Raw genomic sequence first — 26,463 nt, forward strand, 5'->3', positions numbered from 1 at the left:
AAATCAATGCCCAGGTTCCTATTTTGCCCGGAAGCATCCAGAACACCCGAGAGCCGCCAGAGGGAAGCCCTGGGGGCCCCACACTACACCCTGGCACGGCCAGAGGGGGGGCTGCGCCGCCCTATGGTGTGGTGGCCCCAGGCACCCTCCGAGGCTGCCCTTCCGCCTATTTAAAGCCTCCGTCGCGAAAACCCTATCACGTTCGATGAAACCCACAGAAACCTTCCAGAGCCGCCGCCATCGCAAAGCCAAGATCTGGGGGACAGGAGTCTCTGTTCCGGCACGCCGTCGGAACGGGGAAGTGCCCCCGGAAGGCTTCTCCATCGACACCGCTGCCATCTCCACCACCATCTTCATCACCGCTGCTGCTCCCATGAGGAGGGAGTAGTTCTCCATCGAGGCTCGGGGCTGTACCGGTAGCTATGTGGTTAATCTCTCTCCTATGTACTTCAATACAATGATCTCATGAGCTGCTTTACATGATTGAGATCCATATGATGAGCTTTGTATCGCTACTAGTTGTGTGCTACTCATGTGATGTTATTAAAGTAGTCTATTCCTCCTGCATGGTGTAAAGGTGACTAGTGTGTGCACCATGTGGTTCTTGTCGTAGGCTATGATCATGATCTCTTGTAGATTGTGGAGTTAATTATCATTATGATAGTATTGATGTGATCTATTCCTCCTTCATAGTGTAATGTGGACAGTGTGTGCACTATGTTACTTATTGGTTTATTTTGCAATGATCTATTATGCTCTAAGGTTATTTAAATATGAACATTGAATTGTGGAGCTTGTTAACTCCGGCATTGAGGGTTCGTGTAATCCTACGCAATGTGTTCATCATCCAACAAAAGAGTGTATGTAGCACATATGAGAAAGAGTTATTTATTATGCGATCAATGTTGAGAGTGTCCACTAGTGAAAGTGTAATCCCTAGGCCTTGTTCCTAAATACTGCTATCGCTGCTTGTTTACTGTTTTACTGTGTTACTATTGCTGTGTTACTACTGCTTGTTTACTGTCCTGGGCAAAGCACTTTTACGGTGCTGCTGCCCTTTGCTCATATATATTCATACCACCTGTATTTCACTATCTCTTCGCCGAACTAGTGCACCTATTAGGTGTGTTGGGGACACAAGAGACTTCTTGCTTTGTGGTTGCAGGGTTGCATGAGAGGGATATCTTTGACCTCTTCCTCCCTGAGTTCGATAAACCTTGGGTGATCCACTTAAGGGAAAACTTGCTGCTGTTCTACAAACCTCTGCTCTTGGAGGCCCAACACTGTCTACATGAAAAGGAGGGGGCGTAGACATCAAGCTATTTTCTGGCGCCGTTGCCGGGGAGGAAAGGTAAAAGGTACTCACACTCCGGATCTCGGCTACTAAGCTATTTTCGCCGTTGTAAGTACTCGAAGCTATTTCCTTTAGATCCTGCAATTGCAACTTTTTGTTTCTTGTTTACACTAGTTAGGCATAATGGACAAGAATGAGCTTCTTATGCTATTTCCTGATTTAAAACATGGATTGTTTGATGCGAAAATTAAAAAACCTATGGAATCTTATTTGCATGCTGGTAGTAATATTAGTATGAACGCTTTGAACACCATTGTTGATAATGATATAGAAAGTTCTAAGCTTGGGGAAGCTGGTTTTCATGATCTTTTTAGTCCCCCAAGTATTGAGGAGAAAATTTTCTTTGATGATACTTTGCCTCCTATTTATGATGATTATAATGATATTGGTCTTTTAACGCCGCCTACTATGGAGAGTAATTTTTATGATGATAATACTATGCCTCCTACACTTGATGAGAATAATAATGATAGCTACTTTGTTGAATTTGCTCCCACTATTACTAATAAAATTGATTATGCTTATGTGGAGAGTAATAATTTTATGCATGAGACTCATGATAAGAATGCTTTATGTGATAGTTATATTGTTGAGTTTGCTCATGTTTCTACTGAAAGTTATTATGAGAGAGGAAAATATGGTTGTAGAAATTTTCATGTTACTAAAACACCTCTCTATGTGCTGAAATTTTTCAAGCTACACTTGTTTTATCTTTCTATGCTTGTTGCATTATGCTTCATGAATTTGTTTATTTACAAGATTCCTATGCATAGGAAGCATGTTAGGCTTAAATTTGTTTTGAACTTGCTTCTTGATGCTCTCTTTCGCTTCAACTACTATTTCTTATGAGTGCATCATTAAAACTGCTGAGCCCATCTTAATGGCTATAAAGAAAGAACTTCTTGGGAGATAACCCATGTGTTATTTTGCTACAGTACTTTGTTTTATATTTGTGTCTTGGAAGTTGTTTACTACTGTAGCAACATCTCCTTATCTTAGTTTTGTGTTTTGTTGTGCCAAGTGAAGCTTCTAATCGAAGGTTGATACTAGATTTGGATTTCTGCGCAGAAACAGATTTCTATCTGTCACGAATCTGGGCTGTTTTCTCTGTAGAAAAATCAGAAAAATATGCCAATTTACGTGCGTGTTCCTCAGATATGTAAGCAACTTTCATTAGTTTTGAGTTTTCTGATCTGAGCGACGGAAGTATTTATTAAAAATTCGTCTTTACGGACTATTCTGTTTTGACAGATTCTGCCTTTTATTTCGCATTGCTTCTTTCGCTGTGTTGGGTGGATTTCTTTTGTTCCATTACCTTCCAGTAGCTTTGAGCAATGTCCAGAAGTGTTAAGAATGATTGTGTTACCTCTGAACATGTGAGTTTTTGATTATGTACTAACCCCTCTAATGAAGTTTATGACAAGTTTGGTGTGAAGGAAGTTTTCAAGGGTCAAGAGAGGAGGATGATATACTATGATCAAGAAGAGTGAAAGCTCTAAGCTTGGGGATGCCCCGGTGGTTCACCCCTGCATATTCTAAGAAGACTCAAGCGTCTAAGCTTGGGGATGCCCAAGGCATCCCCTTCTTCATCGACAACATTATCAGGTTCCTCCCCTGAAACTATATTTTTATTCCATCACATCTTATGTTCTTTTCTTGGAGCGTCGGTTTGTTTTTGTTTTTTGTTTTGTTTGAATAAAATGGAACCTAGCATTCACTTTGTGGGAGAGAGATACGCTCCGCTGTAGCATATGGACAAGTATGTCCTTAGGCTCTACTCATAGTATTCATAGCGAAGTTTCTTCTTCGTTAAATTGTTATATGGTTGGAATTGGAAAATGATACATGTAGTAATTGCTGTAAATTTCTTGGGTAATGTGATACTTGGCAATTGTTGTGCTCATGTTTAAGCTCTTGCATTATATACTTTGCACCCATTAATGAAGAAATACATAGAGCATGCTAAAATTTGGTTTGCATATTTGGTCTCTCTAAGGTCTAGATAATTTCTAGTATTGAGTTTGAACAACAAGGAAGACGGTGTAGAGTCTTATAATGTTTTCAATATGTATTTTATGTGAGTTTTGATGTACTAGTTCATACTTGTGTTTGCTTCAAACAACCTTGCTAGCCTAAACCTTGTATCGAGAGGGAATACTTCTCATGCATCCAAATCCTTGAGCCAACCACTATGCCATTTGTGTCCACCATACCTACCTACTACATGGTATTTCTCCGCCATTCCAAAGTAAATTGCTTGAGTGCTACCTTTAAAATTCCATCATTCACCTTTGCAATATATAGCTCATGGGACAAATAGCTTAAAAACTATTGTGGTATTGAATATGTACTTATGCACTTTATCTCTTATTAAGTTGCTTGTTGTGCGACAACCAGGTTCCTGGGGACGCCATCAACTACTCTTTGTTGAATATCATGTGAGTTGCTATGCATGTTCGTCTTGTCTGAAGTAAGGGTGATCTACCACCTTATGGTTAGAGCGTGCATATTGTTAGAGAAGAACATTGGGCCGCTAACTAAAGCCATGATCCATGGTGGAAGTTTCAGTTTTGGACAATATCCTCAATCTCATATGAGAAAATTATTAATTGTTGTTACATGCTTATGCATAAAAGAGGAGTCCATTATCTGTTGTCTATGTTGTCCCGGTATGGATGTCTAAGTTGAGAATAATCAATAGCGAGAAATCCAATGCGAGCTTTCTCCTTAGACCTTTGTACAGGCGGCATAGAGGTACCCCATTGTGACACTTGGTTAAAACATGTGCATTGCGATGATCCGGTAGTCCAAGCTAATTAGGACAAGGTGCGGGCACTATTAGTATACTATGCATGAGGCTTGCAACTTGTAAGATATAATTTACATGATACATATGCTTTATTACTACCGTTGACAAAATTGTTTCATGTTTTCAAAATCAAAGCTCTAGCACAAATATAGCAATCGATGCTTTTCCTCTATGGAGGACCATTCTTTTACTTTTATTGTTGAGTCAGTTCACCTATTTCTCTCCACCTCAAGAAGCAAACACTTGTGTGAACTGTGCATTGATTCCTACATATTTGCATATTGCACTTGTTATATTACTCTATGTTGACAATTATCCATGAGATATGCATGTTATAAGTTGAAAGCAACCGCTGAAACTTAATCTTCCATTGTGTTGCTTCAATACCTTTACTAAGAATTTATTGCTTTATGAGTAACATTTATGCAAGACTTATTGATGCTTGTCTTAAAAGTACTATTCATGAAAAGTCTTTGCTATATGATTCAATTGTTTACTCATTGCATATACATTGTTTTGATCGCTGCATTCATTACATATGTTTACAATATGATCAAGTTTATGATGGCATGTCACTCCAGAAATTATCTTTGTTATCGTTTTACCTGCTCGGGACGAGCAGAACTAAGCTTGGGGATGCTGATACGTCTCCGACGTATCGATAATTTCTTATGTTCCATGCCACATTATTGATGATATCTACATGTTTTATGCACACTTTATGTCATATTCGTGCATTTTCTGGAACTAACCTATTAACAAGATGCCGAAGTGCCGATTCTTTGTTTTCTGCTGTTTTTGGTTTCGTAAATCCTAGTAACGAAATATTCTCGGAATCGGACGAAATCAACGCCCAGGTTCCTATTTTGCCCGGAAGCATCCAGAACACCTGAGAGCCACGGAGGGAAGCCCTGGGCCCCACACTACAACCTGGCGCGGCCGGAGGGGCGCGCCGCCGCCCTATGGTGTGGTGGCCCCGTGCCCTCCGAGGCTGCCCTTCCGCCTATTTAAAGCCTCCGTCGTGAAAACCCTATCACGTTCGACGAAACCCACGTAAACCTTCCAGCCGCCGCCATCGCGAAGCCAAGATCCGGGGACAGAGTCTCTGTTCCGGCACGCCGCCGGAACGGGGAAGTGCCCCCGGAAGGCTTCTCCATCGACACCGCTGCCATCTCCACCGCCATCTTCATCACCGCTGCTGCTCCCATGAGGAGGGAGTAGTTCTCCATCGAGGCTCGGGGCTGTACCGGTAGCTATGTGGTTAATCTCTCTCCTATGTACTTCAATACAATGATCTCATGAGCTGCTTTACATGATTGAGATCCATATGATGAGCTTTGTATCACTACTAGTTGTGTGCTACTCATGTGATGTTATTAAAGTAGTCTATTCCTCCTGCATGGTGTAAAGGTGACTAGTGTGTGCACCATGTGGTTCTTGTCGTAGGCTATGATCATGATCTCTTGTAGATTGTGGAGTTAATTATCATTATGATAGTATTGATGTGATCCATTCCTCCTTCATAGTGTAATGTGGACAGTGTGTGCACTATGTTAGTTCTTGGTTTATTTTGCAATGATCTATTATGCTCTAAGGTTATTTAAATATGAACATTGAATTGTGGAGCTTGTTAACTCCGGCATTGAGGGTTCGTGTAATCCTACGCAATGTGTTCATCATCCAACAAAAGAGTGTATGTAGCACATATGAGAAAGGGTTATTTATTATGCGATCAATGTTGAGAGTGTCCACTAGTGAAAGTGTAATCCCTAGGCCTTGTTCCTAAATACTGCTATCGCTGTTTGTTTACTGTTTTACTGTGTTACTATTGCTGCGTTACTACTGCTTGTTTACTGTCCTGGGCAAAGCACTTTTCTGGTGCCGTTGCCCCTGCTCATATATATTCATACCACCTGTATTTCACTATCTCTTCGCCGAACTAGTGCACCTATTAGGCGTGTTGGGGACACAAGAGACTTCTTGCTTTGTGGTTGCAGGGTTGCATGAGAGGGATATCTTTGACCTCTTCCTCCCTGAGTTCGATAAACCTTGGGTGATCCACTTAAGGGAAAACTTGCTGCTGTTCTACAAACCTCTGCTCTTGGAGGCCCAACACTGTCTACAGGAAAAGGAGGGGGCGTAGACATCATCCCCAATATTTTGAAAAATTTCAGCAGTTTTATCAATTTCAGCAGTTTTAGCAGTTTCAGGTAATTTTGCAAGCTTTGCACTAGGAGTAGAAACATTGCCAACACCAATTATTTTACCATTGATAGTAGGAGGTGTAGAAACATGTGAATCATTAACATTACTTGTGGTGGTAATAGTCCAAACTTTAGCTACATTATTCTGTTTAGCTAGTTTTTCATTTTCTTCTCTTTCCCACCTAGCATGCAATTCAGCCATCAATCTAATATTCTCATTAATTCGAACTTGGATGGCATTTGCTGTAGTAACAATTTTATTATCAATATCCTCAGGTTTAGCAGCCATTTTATTAATTAAGGAGGATTGTGACGCAGACATGTATGAGATTCGGTTTTCAGCATTTGAAATCTTAGTTTGCAAACCCAAAATCCCCATATTCAAATTTTCAAGTTGATTTCCTATATTTTTCAACAAGACAGATTGTTCATTCATAGTTTTAGTAAACAATTGATTTTGCTCATATTGTGATTGCATAAAGCTCTTGGTAGCTCTTTCAATTTCTAGCATCTTTTCCTCACTAGGCAAAACAGATCTTCCATAAGAATTACTACTATTAGAAGGATATGGCATATAGTTGTTACCAGAATTATTCCTGTAAGCATTGTTGTTGAAATTATTATTTTTAATGAAATTCACATCAACATGTTCTTCTTGGGCAACCAATGAAGCTAAATGAACATTATTAGGATCAACATTAGATCTACCATTCACAAGCATAGACATAATAGCATCAATCTTATCACTCAAGGAAGAGGTTTCTTCAACAGAATTCACCTTCTTACATTGTGGAGCTCTTTCCGTGTGCCATTCAGAGTAATTTATAATCATATCATCAAGAAGCTTTGTTGTCGCCCCCAAAGTGATGGATATAAAGGTACCTGCAGCAGCTGAATCCAATAGGTTCCGCGAAGAAAAATTCAATCCTGCATAAAAGGTTTGGATGATCATCCAAGTAGTCAGTCCATGGGTTGGGCAATTCTTTACCAAAGATTTCATTCTCTCCCATGCTTGAGCAACATGTTCATTATCTAATTGCTTGAAATTCATTATGCTACTTCTCAAAGATATAATTTTAGCGGGAGGATAATATCTACCAATAAAAGCATCCTTACATTTAGTCCATGAATCAATACTATTTCTAGGCAGAGATAGCAACCAATCTTTAGCTCTTCCTCTTAAGGAGAAAGGAAACAATTTCAATTTTATAATGTCACCATCTACATCCTTATACTTTTGCATTTCACATAGTTCAACAAAATTATTAAGATGGGCAGCAGCATCATCAGAACTAACACCAGAAAATTGCTCTCTCATAACAAGATTTAGTAAAGCAGGTTTAATTTCAAAGAATTCTGCTGTAGTAGCAGGTGGAGCAATAGGTGTGCATAAGAAGTCATTATTATTCGTGCTAGTGAAGTCACACAACTTAGTATTCTCAACAGTACCCATTTTAGCAGTAGTAAATAAAGCAAAGTAAATGCAAGTAACTAATTTTTTTGTGTTTTTGATATAGAGAGTAAGACAGTAAATAAAGTAAAACTAGCAACTAATTTTTTTGTGTTTTTGCTATAGAGAGCAAACAAAGCAGTAAATAAAATAAAGTAGAAACTAATTTTTGTGTGTTTTGTTTTAGTGCAGCAAACAAAGTAGTAAATAAAATAAAGTAAAACAAAGCAAGACAAAAACAAAGTAAAGAGATTGGAAGTGGAGGACTCCCCTTGCAGCGTGTCTTGATCTCCCCGGCAACGGCGCCAGAAAACAGTTGCTGGCGTGTAGTTGACGTGGGAGTTAGAAATCTTTGTGGTGTAACTTTTCTTCAGTTCCCCGGCAACGGCGCCAGAAAACAGTCTTGATGCGCGTAGTTGACAGGTCCGTTGAGAACCCCAAGAGGAAGGTGTGATGCGCACAGCAGTAAGTTTTCCCTCAGTAAGAAACCAAGGTTAATCGAACTAGTAGGAGCCAAGAAGCACGTTGAAGGTTGATGGCGGCGGAGTGTAGTGCGGCGCAACACCAGGGATTCCGGTGCCAACGTGGAACCTGCACAACACAATCACAGAACTTTGCCCCAACGTAACAGTGAGGTTGTCAATCTCACCGGCTTGTTGAAAACAAAGGATTATATGTATAGTGTGGATGATGATGATTGTTTGCAAAGAACAATAAAGAACAATTGCAGCAGTTTGTATTTCAGATGTAAAGAATAGGACCGGGGTCCACAGATCACTAGTGGTGTCTCTCCCATAAGATAAACAGATGTTGGGTGAACAAATTACAGTTGGGCAATTGACAAATAAAGAAGGCATAACAATGCACATACATATATCATGATGAGTACTATGAGATTCAATCAGGGCATTACGACAAAGTACATAGACCGCTATCCAGCATGCATCTATGCCTAAAAAGTCCACCTTCAGGTTATCATCCGAACCCCTTCCAGTATTAAGTTGCAAACAACAGACAATTGCATTAAGTATGGTGCGTAATGTAATCAACACAAATATCCTTAGACAAAGCATCGATGTTTTATCCCTAGTAGCAACAACACATCCACAACCTTAGAACTTTCTGTCACTGTCCTAGATTTAATGGAGGCATGAACCCACTATCGAGCATAAATACTCCCTCTTGGAGTCACAAGTATCAACTTGGCCAGAGCCTCTACTAGCAACGGAGAGCATGCAAGAACATAAATAACATATATGATAGATTGATAATCAACTTATCATAGTATTCAATATTCATCGGATCCCAACAAACACAACATGTAGCATTACAAATAGATGATATTGATCATGATAGGCAGCTCACAAGATCTAACATGATAGCACAATGAGGAGAAGACAACCATCTAGCTACTGCTATGGACCCATAGTCCAGGGGTGGACTACTCACACATCGATCCGGAGGCGATCATGGCGATGAAGAGACCTCCTGGAGATGATTCCCCTCTCCGGCAGGGTGCCGGAGGCGATCTCCTGAATCCCCCGAGATGGGATTGGCGGCGGCGGCGTCTCTGAAAGGTTTTCCGTATCGTGGCTCTCGGTACTGGGGTTTTCGCGACGAAGACTATATGTAGGCGGAAGGGTAGGTCAGGGGGCCACACGAGGGCCCCACACAACAGGCCGGCGCGGCCAAGGCTTGGGCCACGCCGCCCTGGTGTGTCGCCACCTCGTGGCCCCACTTCGTATCTCCTTCGGACTTCTGGAAGCTTCGTGGAAAAATAGGACCCTGGGCGTTGATTTCGTCCAATTCCGAGAATATTTCCTTACTAGGATTTCTGAAACCAAAAACAGCAGAAACAAAGAATCGGCTCTTCGGCATCTCGTCAATAGGTTAGTGCCGGAAAATGCATAATAATGACATATAATGTGTATAAAACATGTGAGTATCATCATAAAAGTAGCATGGAACATAAGAAATTATAGATACGTTTGGGACGTATCAGCGACAGAGGCGCTGATAACCCGTATCCGCGAGCTCCAAAATACCCGTGGCCAAGAACTATCGGGTATCCAAATTACGGCGTATTTCCTTAGGATTAGGGTGCAGCCTTTACAGGCTCGCAAGAATCCTATCTGGATGTATGCTGGCGAGAAAGATGTCGACCGCCTCTCCAAGGATCTTTCAATAAAGGACTTGGAAAATCTTGTCCGAAAAATCTCATCGCTCAGTAAAAAAGACGTCGTGCCATCCTCCTGTCGCGTGGAGCCGTACAGCGGCACCAACGCCCTCCCCGAGGTAAATTACCATTGTCTTTACTGCTATTTTATCGACTGCTATTTTGCTGACTTCCCTGGTGTAACTTATTGTCGATATATGTTTTTCTCCTTGTAGAAACATCAAGTTTTATCTTCTCTTCCCCCCCTTACCTGAAGGCGGGGAAGTCAAAGAACGGACCGTCGTAACTGACGACAACCAGGGTACTTCTCGTCCTGAGAGTGAAGTTGCGGGTTCCCACAAATCCGCGGCTTCCTCTGAAAGAGAAGTCGAATCTGAAGCTTCGGAGTCGACGCATTCTCTTCCCTCTGCAGCTTCTCTGAATAACAAAAGGAAAAGGGATGAGACCGCCGACTCTGGTACCACGAAAGCGGGTAAATCTCCTATCAAAGAGACATCACCCGAAGAAGAGGGAAAAGCCTTCAACCCTTACGACGATGCTCTTGTTAGCTCGTAAGTTCGTATCGCTGTTTATATTTTTGCTATATTGCTGTTCCTGTGTATTCTCATACTATCTTTGATGCGTAGCGGCGACGAAGAAGAAGAACCCATTGTCAATGTGACTGCTCCCACGAGTGCGTCACATACCTTGGTGCTTTCCGAGACTCGCCCTGCTACCGAAGAAATCTCGCCTCCTCGGCGGGATATAGGGAATTTGACTCCTCCCGGCAGCCCCCGTGCCCCTTCACCGAAGAGAGCGAGGGTTGACCATGTCGAAGGATCAAACCTTCTGACCGGGAGTTCGTCGACTCCTCTTCTGGATGATGTAAGTTCCCTTACTGATTTTTACTGCTATCGAACTTTTTCTTTTGCTGGTTTTCTTATCCCTTTTATTTTCCATCAGCCTCTGATGCAAGAATTTATTCGTCTTGGTACTCAATTTATTGGGTATCGCGACCATGCGAATAGTTTGAAAGGTACTCTTCCTATCTCTTCCCTGTCGAACAACTTGTCCTTTGCTACTTTGTTATAACTTTTGTAGCTGTCTTTTGCCAAAGGCTCTCACCATAGCTAACAAGCGCGCCGATGATCTTGCTCTTGAGCTGACAAAGAGCGAAAAAGCTCGTGAAAAAGCTGAACTAGATGCTGCCTCAGTTGAGGGTCTTCAAAAAAGACTCCATGATGCTGAAAACGCCTTAAGTGAACAAACAGCCCGACAGCTTGCTCGTGAAGGGGAAATCGCCGCTCGCTTGGGATCGCAAAATCGACGCTTTGTCAGTAAGTACTAGTATTTTCCTCGAGTTGCCCCTTGCATACACTTGTTAGTAACCTGGAGTTTGCTTCAGCAGGGAAAACGAGCCAGGAATATGAACTTGAAAAGCCCGATGATGACCGTCTCCTCGACGCCCTTTCTCTCCTCGAAATTTATGGAGATGAAGTGCGCCAGAGTATCTCTGATGCTAGGGCGACATTTTTGCGCCTTTTCCCCTACTTCTTTCCGAAGACAGACGAGCCTAATACCTTTGCTGCACTTGCAAAGGGCTTCATCCCGAAGGAAGATCTTGGGCTAGCTCTTCGGCAAGAAAATCTTTGAGTTGGCGTTGAAGGCACCATTGCTTTGGTTGCCGAGAGCCAACAGAGCGTCGACTGGGCGAAGGTTGGCGATGTGAAGAAGATGGAGACGAAAAGGTGGCAGTCTTTGATCAAGGCTGCCAAACCGAGCTCGAAGAAAATCCTCTCCTTCCTCGGCTACAAACCAACTCCTTCCCCTAGTTCTGCAAAGCCGGAGGTCAAGTAGACCATCTTGTCCTTGCTTTTTCCTTTTTTTCTTCCTCTTTTGTTGCTGTCGCCGTAGTAGCTTTTGCGACAGCGTATTGATGACCCACAAGTATAGGGGATCACAACAGTCTTCGAGGGAAGTAAAACCCAATTTATTGATTCGACACAAGGGGAGCCAAAGAATATTTGTAAGCCTTAACAGTGGAGTTGTCAATTCAGCTGCACCTGGAAACAGACTTGCTCGCAAGAGTTTATCAAGAGCAACAGCTTTTATAGCAAAGAGTAGTGAAATATCAGCAGCAGTGTAACAAAGACAACAGTAGTGATTATAGTAAACAACAGGATTAAAATACTGTAGGCACAGAGATGGATGAACGGGCGCTGCATGGATGAGAGAACTCATGTAACAATCAAGGTAGGGCATTTGCAGATAGTAATAAAGCGGTATCCAAGTACTAAATAACCATAGGCATGTGTTCCATATATAGTCGTACGTGCTCGCAATGAGAAACTTGCACAACATCTTTTGTCCTACCAGCCGGTGGCAGCCGGGCCTCTAGGGAATCTACTGGAAATTAAGGTACTCCTTTTAATAGAGCACCGGAGCAAAGCATTAACACTCGTGAACACATGTGATCCTCATATCACCGCCTTCCCCTCCGGTTGTCCCAATTTCTGTCACTTTGGGGCCACGGGTTCCGGACAGCAATATGTGTATACAACTTGCAGGTAAGATCTTAAAACAATGAATATCATCATGAAACAATAACATGTTCAGATCTGAGATCATGGCACTCGGGCCCTAGTGACAAGCATTAAGCATAACAAGTTGCAACAATATCATAAAAGTACCAATTACGGATACTAGGCACTATGCCCTAACAATCTTATGCTATTACATGACCAATCTCATCCAATCCCTACCATCCCCTTCAGCCTACAGCGGGGGAATTACTCACACATGGATGGGGGAAGCATGGCTGGTTGATGGAGAGGCGTCGGTGGTGATGATGGCGATGATCTCCTCCAATTCCCTATCCCGGCGGAGTGCCAGAACGGAGTTTCTGGTCTCGAGACAGAGTTTCGCGATGGCGGCGGTGTTCTGGATGTCTTCTGGCAATTTCGTCTAACCCCCGTGCGTTTTTAGGTCGAAACCCTTAAGCAGTCCAGAGGGGGGCGTCGGAGGCTGGCCGAGGCGCTGCCACCTTAGGCCGGCGTGGCCTAGGGGCCCACCGCACCGCCCTGTGAGGTGGGCGCCTCGTGGCCTCCCTTCTTCTGGTCTTCTGGCTCCGTCCATCTTCTGTGAAAATAGGCCCATTGGAATTAATCCCGGGGATTTTCCTGAAAGTTGAGTTTCTGCACAAAAACAAGACACCAGGGCAATTCTGCTGAAAACAGCGTTAGTCCGTGTTAGTTGTATCCAAAATACACAAATTAGAGGCAAAACAATAGCAAAAGTGTTCGGGAAAGTAGAAACATTTTGGACGTATCAACTCCCCCAAGCTTAGCTTATTGCTTGTCCTCAAGCAATTCAGTTAACAACTGAGTGCGATAAAAGAACTTTCACGAACACATTTGCTCATATGATGTAAATATTCTCATGATATGGACAAGTACTTAGGCAATTCATAATAAGATATATGCAAATAAAGTCATCGAATAGCTATGTCAATCATGGAAAAGGTACCAACAAATTAATAATAAGCATCATGAATCATGTCTATCAGCAAGATTGCAATGTTCATAAAAGGATATGATAAAGTGGTATCTCGCTTGCCCGTATTTGTACAGCAAAACATAAATGCTCGGGCACCTTCGAAGTTCATGGAAAGACTGGAAGTAGAGATTATCAAAGATAAAAGCATCAAAGTTATACCGCAGTTAATCACATTTTGGGACAAGCATATTGTACTAAGAATGACAGTTGTGCTCTCAAGAAGGTGCTCAAAGAAAGGATGGAGGCTCAATGTAAAAGTAAAAGATTGACCCTTCGCAGAGGGAAGCAGGGATTAACATGTGCTAGAGCTTTTCATTTGTAAAACAGGAGTAAAATTATTTTGAGAGGTGTTTGTTGTTGTCAACAAATGATAGTGGGTACTCTAACTACCTCGTCAACCAGACTTTCAAGAGCGGCTCCCATGAAGGACGTTATCTCTACCAGCAAGGTAAATCATCCCTCTTCTCTTTTGTTTACACATATATTTTAGTTTCATTATGGATGACACCCCCCAACCTTTGCTTACACAAGCCATGGCTAACCGAATCCTCGGGTGCCTTCCAACATTCACATACCATGGAGGAGTGTCTATTTGCAAATTAAGTTGCTTACTGATAAATCAGGGCAAAACATGTGAAGAGAATTATTGATGAAAGTTAATTAACTGGGGCTGGGAACCCCGTTGCCAGCTCTTTTTGCAAAATTATTGGATAAGCGGATGTGCCACTAGTCCATTGGTGAAAGTCTGTCAGGAGTAAATGACAAGGTTGAAAGATAAACACCACATACTTCCTCATGAGCTATGAAACATTAACACAAATTGAGAAGCACTTTGAAGGTTTAAAGGTAGGACATGAGAATTTACTTGGAATGGTTTGAAATGCCATGCATAGGTATTTATAGTGGACACTTTGGAACAACTTGGTTTTCAGGGGTTTGGAAGCACGAGCAGCATTCCCGCTCAGTACAAGTGAAGGCTAGCAATAGACTGGGAAGCGACAATCAAGAGAGCAATAACTGTCATAATCATGCTTTCGACAAAATAAATTAACAGAGGCATAAAAGTGATACAAGAACTCTGAGGCAAAGTAAATCATCGAGGCTTAATTGACTTTCGTTCAGTCATATGCATCCATGAGCATGTGCCAAGTTGATCCAAGTGAATTATTCAGAGGAGGATACCACAATGTCATACCTATCTATGAATAAAACAACGCAAGCAAATATTTATGATATGCTACTCATATTAATAAATTGGAGCTAAACATGAGAGATCATGAACTACTAGACTTTCTTACATGACATATACCTCACATGAACCACCTAAGCGTGCTCACATGGATGAGTATATGTACAAAAATGAAAACAAATAGAGTTCATACCAGCCTCTCACCACAGTCGAGTTGTCGTAGATCGTCATTATTGCCTTTCACTTGTGTAGCTTGAATAATATGGAATGAAAACCAAGCTCCAGCCACCGGAGACCGCTGAACTCCATAATGAACTTTACAAAACCAAAGAAGAACAACAAATATTTTTGGTGTTTTCGAATTGGAGACAAGAACAAAGGAGACAAGCAAACAAAGCAAAATCTTTTTGGATTTTCTTATAGCAAACCAACGATAGCAAATAAAGCAAAATAGGAACTAGAAACCAAAATAAACAAATGGTAAAGAGAAACAACAGAAATATTTTTGGTATTTTTGTGTTTTAGGAAACAAACAAAGCAAAAACAAGAAAATGAAAACTAAAAGAGTCACATAAACACAAAGTAGCAGAAATTCGTCAAACTTGACAGCAGTATAGTAATCTATTTTTAAGAAAATCTTCCGCTGCTCAACTCGAAAGTGCTCAACTAATGAAAGTTAGATAATAACCTGGGGAACATGCACAAAAATTGGCTTCTTAAAATAACATTCTGGCTGTTTTTGGGAATTTTTTTGGTATCAGTCCAGAATCTGTTTTCAAACAGCCCTTCCCCAAATATCATCTCCCTCTTATTAGAAACCACCTTAAGAAGCTAAACAAGTACGTACAAGTATCCAGCAATTGTAATATGCAATGAATGAGTGATGCCGGTATACCTTCACCCAAGTTTAGGCTTTTGGCCTAAGTGGAGATCAATCCCATGGTGCCCATGAAGTGGCACCTCCGTAGTATGACGAAGAAGGATCCTGTTCTGGGTATGTGCTGGAAGACGCACCAGGATACGTGACGGTGTACCCGTGGGAGGGCTCGGCGTCCTCGGAGTCATGTGATACGTCTCCGACGTATCGATAATTTCTTATGTTCCATGCCACATTATTGATGTTATCTACATGTTTTATGCACACTTTATGTCATATTCGTGCATTTTCTGGAACTAACCTATTAACAAGATGCCGAAGTGCCGATTCTTTGTTTCTGCTGTTTTTGGTTTCAGAAATCCTAGTAAGGAAATATTCTCGGAATTGGACGAAATCAAAGCCCAGGGGCCTATTTTCTCACGAAGCTTCCAGAAGTCCGAAGGAGAGACGAAGAGGGGCCACGGAGGGGCCACACCATAGGGCGGCGCGGCCCCCCCCTTGGCCGCGCGGCCCTGTGGTGTGGGGCCCCCGTGCCGCCTCTTGACCTGCCCTTCCGCCTATAAAAAGTCTCCGTGACGAAACCCCCAGTACCGAGAGCCACGATACGGAAAACCTTCCAGAGACGCCGCCGCCGCCGATCCCATCTCGGGGGATCCAGGAGATCGCCTCCGGCACCCTGCCGGAGAGGGGAATCATCTCCCGGAGGACTCTACGCCGCCATGGTCGCCTCCGGTGTGATGTGTGAGTAGTCTACCCCTGGACTATGGGTCCATAGCAGTAGCTAGATGGTTGTTTTCTCCCCATTGTGCTATCATTGTCGGATCTTGTGAGCTGCCTAACATGATCAAGATCATCTATCTGTAATTCTATATGTTGCGTTTGTTGGGATCCGATGAATAGAGAATACTTGTTATGTTGATTATCAAAGTTATATCTATGTGTTGTTTATGATCTTGCATGCTCTCCGTTATTAGTAGATGCTCTGGCCAAGTTGATGCTAGTAACTCCAAGAGGGAGTATTTATGCTCGATAGTGGGTTCATGTCTCCGTGAATCTGGAGGAGTGACAAGAACCACTAAGATTACGGATGTGCTGTTGCCACTAGGGATAAAACATTAGTGCTATGTTCAAGGATGTAGTCACTAGTTACATTACGCGCAATACTTAATGCAATTGTCTGTTGTTAGCAACTTAATACTGGAGGGGGTTCGGATGATAACCTGAAGGTGGACTTTTTAGGCATAGATGCAGTTGGATGACGGTCTATGTACTTTGTCGTAATGCCCAATTAAATCTCACTATACTCATCATGATATGTATGTGCATGGTCATGCTCTCTTTATTTGTCAATTGCCCAACTGTAATTTGTTCACCCAACATGCAGTTCGTCTTATGGGAGAGACACCTCTAGTGAACTGTGGACCCCGGTCCAATTCTCTTTACTGAAATACAATCTACTGCAATACTTGTTCTACTGTTTTCTGCAAACAATCATCTTCCACACAATACGGTTAACTCTTTGTTACAGCAAGCCGGTGAGATTGACAACCTCACTGTTTCGTTGGGGCAAAGTATTTTGGTTGTGTTGTGCAGGTTCCACGTTGGCGCCGGAATCACTGGTGTTGCGCCGCACTACATCTCGCCGCCATCAACCTTCAACGTGCTTCTTGACTCCTACTGGTCCGATTAAACCTTGGTTTCTTATTGAGGGAAACTTGCCGCTGTGCGCATCACACCTTCCTCTTGGGGTTCCCAACGGACGTGCCAACCACACGCATCAAGCAAATTTCTCGGCGCCGTTGCCGGGAGATCAAGACACGCTGCAAGGGGAGTCTCCACTTCTCAATCTCTTTACTTTGTTTTTGTCTTGCTTAGTTTTATTTACTACTTTGTTTGCTGCACTAAATCAAAATACAAAAAAATTAGTTGCTAGTTTTACTTTATTTGCTATCTTGTTTGCTATATCAAAAACACAAAAAAAATTAGTTTACTTGCATTTACTTTATCTAGTTTGCATTATTTACTGTTGCTAAAATGGCCAACGCTGAAAACACTAAGTTGTGTGACTTCACAACCACAAATAATAATGATTTCTTATGCACACCTATTGCTCCACCTGCTACTACAGCAGAATTCTTTGAAATTAAACCTGCTTTACTGAATCTTGTTATGCGAGAGCAATTTTCTGGTGTTAGTTCTGATGATGCTGCTGCCCATCTTAATAATTTTGTTGAACTATGTGAAATGCAAAAATATAAAGATGTAGATGGTGATATTATTAAACTAAAATTGTTCCCTTTCTCATTAAGAGGAAGAGCTAAAGATTGGTTGCTATCTCTGCCTAAGAATAGTATTGATTCATGGACTAAATGCAAGGATGCTTTTATTGGTAGATATTATCCCCCTGCTAAAATTATATCTTTGAGGAGTAGCATAATGAATTTTAAACAATTAGATACTGAACATGTTGCTCAAGCTTGGGAAAGAATGAAATCTTTGGTTAAAAATTGCCCAACCCATGGACTGACTACTTGGATGATCATCCAAACCTTCTATGCAGGACTAAATTTTTCTTCGCGGAATTTATTGGATTCAGCTGCTGGAGGTACCTTTATGTCCATCACTCTTGGTGAAGCAACAAAGCTTCTTGATAATATGATGATCAATTACTCTGAATGGCACACGGAAAGAGCTCCACAAGGTAAGAAGGTAAATTCTGTCGAAGAAACCTCTTCCTTGAGTGATAAGATTGATGCTATTATGTCTATGCTTGTGAATGATAGGACTAATATTGATCCTAATAATGTTCCGTTAGCTTCATTGGTTGCACAAGAAGAACATGTTGATGTAAACTTCATTAAAAATAATAATTTCAACAACAACGCTTATGAACAATTCTAGTAACAACTATAGGCCATATCCTTATAATAATGGCAACGGCTATGGTAATTCTTATGGTAATTCTTACAACAATAATAGGAATTCACCCCTGGACTTGAAGCCATGCTTAAAGAATTTATTAGTACACAAACTGCTTTTAACAAATCTGTTGAAGAAAAGCTTGGGAAAATTGATATACTTGCTTCTAAAGTCGATAGTCTTGTCATTGATGTTGATCTTTTGAAATCAAAAGTTTTGCCTAATGAGAATCATCATAATAAAATTGCTACTACAGCAAATGCCATTCAAGTTAGAATTAATGAGAATATAAGATTAATGGCTGAACTGCGTGCTAGGTGGGATAGAGAAGAAAATGAAAAACTAGCTAAAGAAAAGAATATAGCTAAAGTTTGGACTATTACCACCACTAGTAATGCTAATGCTACACATGTTGCTGCACCTCCTACTCATACTAATAAAAGAATTGGTGTTAGCAATGTTTCCACTTCTAATGCAAAGCGCGAAAAATCGCCCGAAACTGCTAAAATCTTTGAAATCGCCTTTGATAAAGCTGCTGAAATTTTTTCCAACATTGGGGATGATGCCATTGCTTTAGATTATAATGGTTTGAATTTTGATAATTGCCACATCTCTGAAGTTATAAAGTTCTTGCAAAAACTTGCTAAAAGTCCTAATGCTAGTGCTATAAATTTGGCTTTTACACATCATATTACAAATGCTCTTATAAAAGCTAGAGAAGAGAAACTAGAGCGCGAAGCCTCTATTCCTAAAAAGCTAGAGGATGGTTGGGAGCCCATCATTAAGATGAAGGTTAAAGATTTTGATTGTAATGCTTTATGTGATCTTGGTGCAAGTATTTCTGTTATGCCTAAGAAAATTTATAATATGCTTGACTTGCCACCGCTTTGAAAAATTGTTATTTGGATGTTAATCTTGCTGATCATTCTACAAAGAAACCTTTGGGTAAAGTTGATAATGTTCGCATTACCGTTAACAATAACCTTGTTCCCGTTGATTTTGTTGTCTTGGATATTGAATGCAATGCATCTTGTCCCATTATATTGGGAAGACCTTTTCTTCGAACTGTTGGTGCTATTATTGATATGAAGGAAGGTAATATAAAATATCAATTTACTCTCAAGAAAGGTATGGAACACTTCCCTAGAAAGAGAATGAAGGTACCTTTTGATTCCATTATGAGAACAAATTATGATGTTGACACTTCGTCTCTTGATAATACTTGATACACACTTTCTGCGCCTAGCTGAAAGGCGTTAAAGAAAAGCGCTTATGGGAGACAACCCATGTTTTTACCTACAGTACTTTGTTTTTATTTTGTGTCTTGGAAGTTGTTTACTACTGTAGCAACCTCTCCTTATCTTAGTTTTGTGTTTTGTTGTGCCAAGTTAAGCCGTTGATAGAAAAGTAAGTACTAGATTTGGATTACTGCACAGTTCCAGATTTCTTTGCTGTCACGAATCTGAGTCCACCTCCTGTAGGTAGCTCAGAAAATTAAGCCAATTTACGTGCATGATCCTCAGATATGTACGCAACTTTCATTCAATTTGAGCATTTTCATTTGAGCAAGTCTGGTGCCATTTTAAAATTCGTCAATACGAACTGTTCTGTTTTGACAGATTCTGCCTTTTATTTCGCATTGCCTCTTTCGCTATGTTGGATGAATTTCTTTTGATCCATTAATGTCCAGTAGCATTATGCAATGTCCAGAAGTGTTAAGAATGATTGTGTCACCTCTGAATATGTCAATTTATATTGTGCACTAACCCTCTAATGAGTTGTTTCGAGTTTGGTGTGGAGGAAGTTTTCAAGGATCAAGAGAGGAGTATGATGCAACATGATCAAGGAGAGTGAAAGCTCTAAGCTTGGGGATGCACCCGGTGGTTCACCCCTGCATATTCTAAGAAGACTCAAGCGTCTAAGCTTGGGGATGCCCAAGGCATCCCCTTCTTCATCGACAACATTATCAGGTTCCTCCTGAAACTATATTTTTATTCCATCACATCTTATGTGCTTTTTCTTGGAGCGTCGGTTTGTTTTTGTTTTTGTTTTGTTTGAATAAAATGGATCCTAGCATTCACTTCATGGGAGAGAGACACGCTCCGCTGTAGCATATGGACAAGTATGTCCTTGGTTTCTACTCATAGTATTCATGGCGAAGTTTCTCCTTCGTTAAATTGTTATATGGTTGGAATTGGAAAATGATACATGTAGTAATTGCTATTAATGTCTTGGGTAATGTGATACTTGGCAATTGTTGTGCTCATGATTAAGCTCTTGCATCATATGCTTTGCACCCATTAATGAAGAAATACATAGAGCATGCTAAAATTTGGTTTGCATATTTGGTTTCTCTAAGGTCTAGATAATTTCTAGTATTGAGTTTGAACAACAAGGAAGACGGTGTAGAGTCTTATAATGTTTTCAATATGTCTTTTATGTGAGTTTTGCTGCACCGGTTCATCCTTGTGTTTGTTTCAAATAAGCCTTGCTAGCCTAAACCTTGTATCGAGAGGGAATACTTCTCATGCATCCAAAATACTTGAGCCAACCACTATGCCATTTGTGTCCACCATACCTACCTACTACATGGTATTTTCCGCCATTCCAAAGTATATTGCTTGAGTGCTACCTTTAAAATTCCATCATTCACCTTTGCAATATATAGCTCATGGGACAAATAGCTTAAAAACTATTGTGGTATTGAATATGTAATTATGCACTTTATCTCTTATTAAGTTGCTTGTTGTGCGATAACCATGTTCATCGGGGACGCCATCAACTTTTCATTGTTGAATTTCATGTGAGTTGCTATGCATGTTCGTCTTGTCTGAAGTAAGAGAGATCTACCACCATATGGTTAAGCATGCATATGTTAGAGAAGAACATTGGGCCGCTAACTAAAGCCATGATCCATGGTGGAAGTTTCAGTTTTGGACAACAATCCTCAAATCTCAAATGAGAAAATTATTAATTGTTGGTATATGCTTATGCATAAAAGAGGAGTCCATTATCTGTTGTCTATGTTGTCCCGGTATGGATGTCTAAGTTGAAGAATAATCAATAGCGAGAAATCCAATGCGAGCTTTCTCCTTAGACCTTTTTAAAGGCGGCATATAGTTACCCTTTGTGACACTTGGTAAAAACAATGCATTGTGATGATCCGGTAGTCCAAGCTAATTAGGACAAGGTGCGGGCACTATTAGTACACTATGCATGAGGCTTGCAACTTATAAGATATAATTTACATGATGCATATGCTTTATTACTACCGTTGACAAAATTGTTTCATGTTTTCAAAATCAAAGCTCTAGCACAAATATAGCAATCGATGCTTTTCCTCTATGGAGGACCATTCTTTTACTTTCAATGTTGAGTCAGTTCACCTATTTCTCTCCACCTCAAGAAGCAAACACTTGTGTGAACTGTGCATTGATTCCTACATATTTGCTTATTGCACTTATTATATTACTCTATGTTGACAATATCCATGAGATATACATGTTACAAGTTGAAAGCAACCGCTGAAACTTAATCTTCTTTTGTGTTGCTTCAATATCTTTACTTTGAATTATTGCTTTATGAGTTAACTCTTATGCAAGACTTATTGATGCTTGTCTTGAAGTGCTATTCATGAAAAGTCTTTGCTATATGATTCACTTGTTTACTCATGTCATATACATTGTTTCGATCGCTGCATTCACTAAATATGCTTTACAAATAGTATGATCAAGATTATGATGGCATGTCACTCCAGAAATTATCTGTGTTATCGTTTTACCTGCTCGGGACGAGCAGAACTAAGCTTGGGGATGCTGATACGTCTCCGACGTATCGATAATTTCTTATGTTCCATGCCACATTATTGATGTTATCTACATGTTTTATGCACACTTTATGTCATATTCGTGCATTTTCCGGAACTAACCTATTAACAAGATGCCGAAGTGCCGATTCTTTGTTTTCTGCTGTTTTTGGTTTCAGAAATCCTAGTAAGGAAATATTCTCGGAATTGGACGAAATCAAAGCCCAGGGGCCTATTTTCTCACGAAGCTTCCAGAAGTCCGAAGGAGAGACGAAGAGGGGCCACGGAGGGGCCACACCATAGGCGGCGCGGCCCCCCTTGGCCGCGCGGCCCTGTGGTGTGGGGCCCCTGTGCCCCCTCCTGACCTGCCCTTCCGCCTAAAAAAAGTCTCCGTGACGAAACCCCCAGTACCGAGAGCCACGATACGGAAAACCTTCCAGAGACGCCGCCGCCGCCGATCCCATCTCGGGGGATCCAGGAGATCGCCTCCGGCACCCTGCCGGAGAGGGGAATCATCTCCCGGAGGACTCTACGCCGCCATGGTCGCCTCCGGTGTGATGTGTGAGTAGTCTACCCCTGGACTATGGGTCCATAGCAGTAGCTAGATGGTTGTTTTCTCCCCATTGTGCTATCATTGTCGGATCTTGTGAGCTGCCTAACATGATCAAGATCATCTATCTGTAATTCTATATGTTGCGTTTGTTGGGATCCGATGAATAGAGAATACTTGTTATGTTGATTATCAAAGTTATATCTATGTGTTGTTTATGATCTTGCATGCTCTCCGTTATTAGTAGATGCTCTGGCCAAGTTGATGCTAGTAACTCCAAGAGGGAGTATTTATGCTCGATAGTGGGTTCATGTCTCCGTGAATCTGGAGGAGTGACAAGAACCACTAAGATTACGGATGTGCTGTTGCCACTAGGGATAAAACATTAGTGCTATGTTCAAGGATGTAGTCACTAGTTACATTACGCGCAATACTTAATGCAATTGTCTGTTGTTAGCAACTTAATACTGGAGGGGGTTCGGATGATAACCTGAAGGTGGACTTTTTAGGCATAGATGCAGTTGGATGACGGTCTATGTACTTTGTCGTAATGCCCAATTAAATCTCACTATACTCATCATGATATGTATGTGCATGGTCATGCTCTCTTTATTTGTCAATTGCCCAACTGTAATTTGTTCACCCAACATGCTGTTCGTCTTATGGGAGAGACACCTCTAGTGAACTGTGGACCCCGGTCCAATTCTCTTTACTGAAATACAATCTACTGCAATACTTGTTCTACTGTTTTCTGCAAACAATCATCTTCCACACAATACGGTTAACTCTTTGTTACAGCAAGCCGGTGAGATTGACAACCTCACTGTTTCGTTGGGGCAAAGTATTTTGGTTGTGTTGTGCAGGTTCCACGTTGGCGCCGGAATCACTGGTGTTGCGCCGCACTACATCTCGCCGCCATCAACCTTCAACGTGCTTCTTGACTCCTACTGGTCCGATTAAACCTTGGTTTCTTACTGAGGGAAACTTGCCGCTGTGCGCATCACACCTTCCTCTTGGGGTTCCCAACGGACGTGCCAACCACACGCATCATCATGCTGCTGGTGGAAACCATGTATCCTCAGCTGCTCATCCACCTCCTCCTTAGAGCGCGACCACAGTTTCCTATGAACACTGAACAAATCGGCCTGCGGCAAAGGGATTTCCCTCTCATCCCCGTCAATGAACAACATTTTGTAGACAATATTTTCTAAACTAGAGTCAGTTGTGAAAAATTGGTGACTCTTCATAGCAGACATATCAAGCCTTATAGGAGTTAATTTCTCATCAGTAGGATCAAGAGGAAGATCTAGATATGCCATAATACGTGAGGCAACAATTCCTCCAAAAATAGGCCCCTTATTGGATAAACGACGAGCAACAAGAGCACCAAGATGATAAGGTGTATTTCTAGTAAGTGCAGCAACTAGAAAAGCAAGATGATAACTACAAATGTTGCTAGTGTTCTCCCTACCAAGAATGCGAGTAGCAAGATAGTAAGCGAAATATCTAATGGCAGGGAGTTGAATGTTTCTTATCTTGCCGCGCTGAATGGTGCGGCTATCATCATTGGTAACTTCTCGATAGAGCTCCGTCAAAGCCTTGGGGCTTTTCTCGATCTTCTTCGCTGTACCTACAGGGTTAATATCCAATGCAGCACAAAAATCCTTCAACCTCATAGTAATAGGCCTATCATAAATCCTAAATGTAACTGATGGTTTGAAGTGTGTGTTGTTGAACTTAAAGCTTTCAACAAAGATTTTAGTTAGCATGTAGTATTGACTCCTCTCATCTTCCATGTAGGTAGATAAGCCCACATTATTGATGAGGAACAAGAAATCATCAAGCAGCCCTGCATTACGCAAAAAGTCATAGCATGGAAAGGATGAAGCATTAGGAACTCCATTATCCTCTTCAACTTCGAAGCTCGGTGGGATGACATCCTCATTATAGGATCGTCTAATGTGAGTGGCTGCCCCTGAGGGCCTCCCCGTGCTTGTCGCCTCTCTTTCGAACACTTCTCCAAAAGTTTGGTTATGCATCTTCCTTTTCTGAAATTTTTCAACAAACATTATAAAAGTTGATTTCGAGACATATAATTGAGGGAAACCACTATAGGAACTTGGTAGAGTACTAAACATGCATCAAAACTACTTTTTACAACTTAGAACAAGCATGCAAGCTCACTTAACATGTTACCTACAGAAGCAAAATATTCAAGATATACTCAACCAAACAAAATTCTTTTTGGATAATCGGAGGAGTCACATACCGGAGAGCAAATGTGCCAAATTTCAGACAGAAATCTGGGCTGAGCAAAGAGATCGAGAAATCCTGAGCTCTTGAGCAAAAACGCGAGTGAGAGAAAGTTGGTACGAGTTTTTTCGGGAGAGAGAGTAGAATGGGAGGAAGAGATGACTTAGTGGGGCAAGGAGGGGCCCACACCACAGGGTGGCGCGCCCCCTCCTTGGCCGCGCCGGCTCATGGGGGCAGCCCTGGGGTGCCCCACTGGTCAGCCCCAGGCACTCCCAGGTTGCTCTTCGAAAAATAAGACCAACGGTATATTTTTTGTAAATTTTTGAAAACTTTGAAAAATGCACATTTTTGGGTGTTAAAATTATTATTACAGGGCAGAAAAAGATTTTTTCAAACCTCTAAATGACTAAAGCATCTTGCAAAACAAGTAGTGCTACAACAAGTAAAACAAGTGGAGGAAGAAAGAAATGTTGCTTAGCTCTTCTATGCATATAAAATGTACTTGTTAACAAGGTTGATCAAGTCTTGCCACCAAATAAATTTTACATGACATAAGAAGAAATAAACCTCAAATCAATCATGTTACCTTATATTGAATTGATGTGGATCCAATCATAATACTTTGATATCCTTGCTTAGGCTCATATATATGACAGTCAATAGTTCCCACTTTGATGGTTCTCAAATTAGAAATTGTATTAACTCCACATACTTTATCAATCCTCTTGGCAAAATAAACGGTATGCCCCTTGTCATCAACATTGAAAGTAACTTTTCCTTTATTGCAATCAATAACAGCCTTTGCAGTGTTAAGAAAAGGTCTCCCAAGAATAATAGACATATTATCATCTTCAGGCATTTCCAACACAACAAAATCAGTTAATATTAAGCAATTATTAGTAACTTGAACAGGAACATCCTCACATATACCAACATGAACAACAGTAGGTTTATCAGCCATTTGCAAAGATATATCAGTTAGTATCAACTTATCTAAATAAAGTCTCTTATAAAGAGAAAAAGGCATAACACTAACACCTGCTCCCAAATCACATAGAGAAGTTCTAACATAATTATTCTTGATGGAACAAGGAATAGTCGGTATACCTGGGTCGCCCAGCTTCTTTGGAACCTTGCCATTGAAAGAGTAATTAGCAAGCATAGTGGAAATCTCCTCATTAGGAATTTTCCTTTTGTTAGAGACAATATCCTTCATATACTTTGAATAAGGAGGCAATTTAATAGCATCAGTCAAAAGGGATTTGCAGGAACAAAGGTTTCATCCAATCACAAAATTTATTATAGTGTTCTTCTTCCTTTGATTTTAGTTTCTTAGCAGGAAA

This window comes from Lolium perenne, chromosome 3 (genome assembly GCF_019359855.2).
Source record: "Lolium perenne isolate Kyuss_39 chromosome 3, Kyuss_2.0, whole genome shotgun sequence".
Lineage (NCBI taxonomy): Eukaryota > Viridiplantae > Streptophyta > Magnoliopsida > Poales > Poaceae > Lolium > Lolium perenne.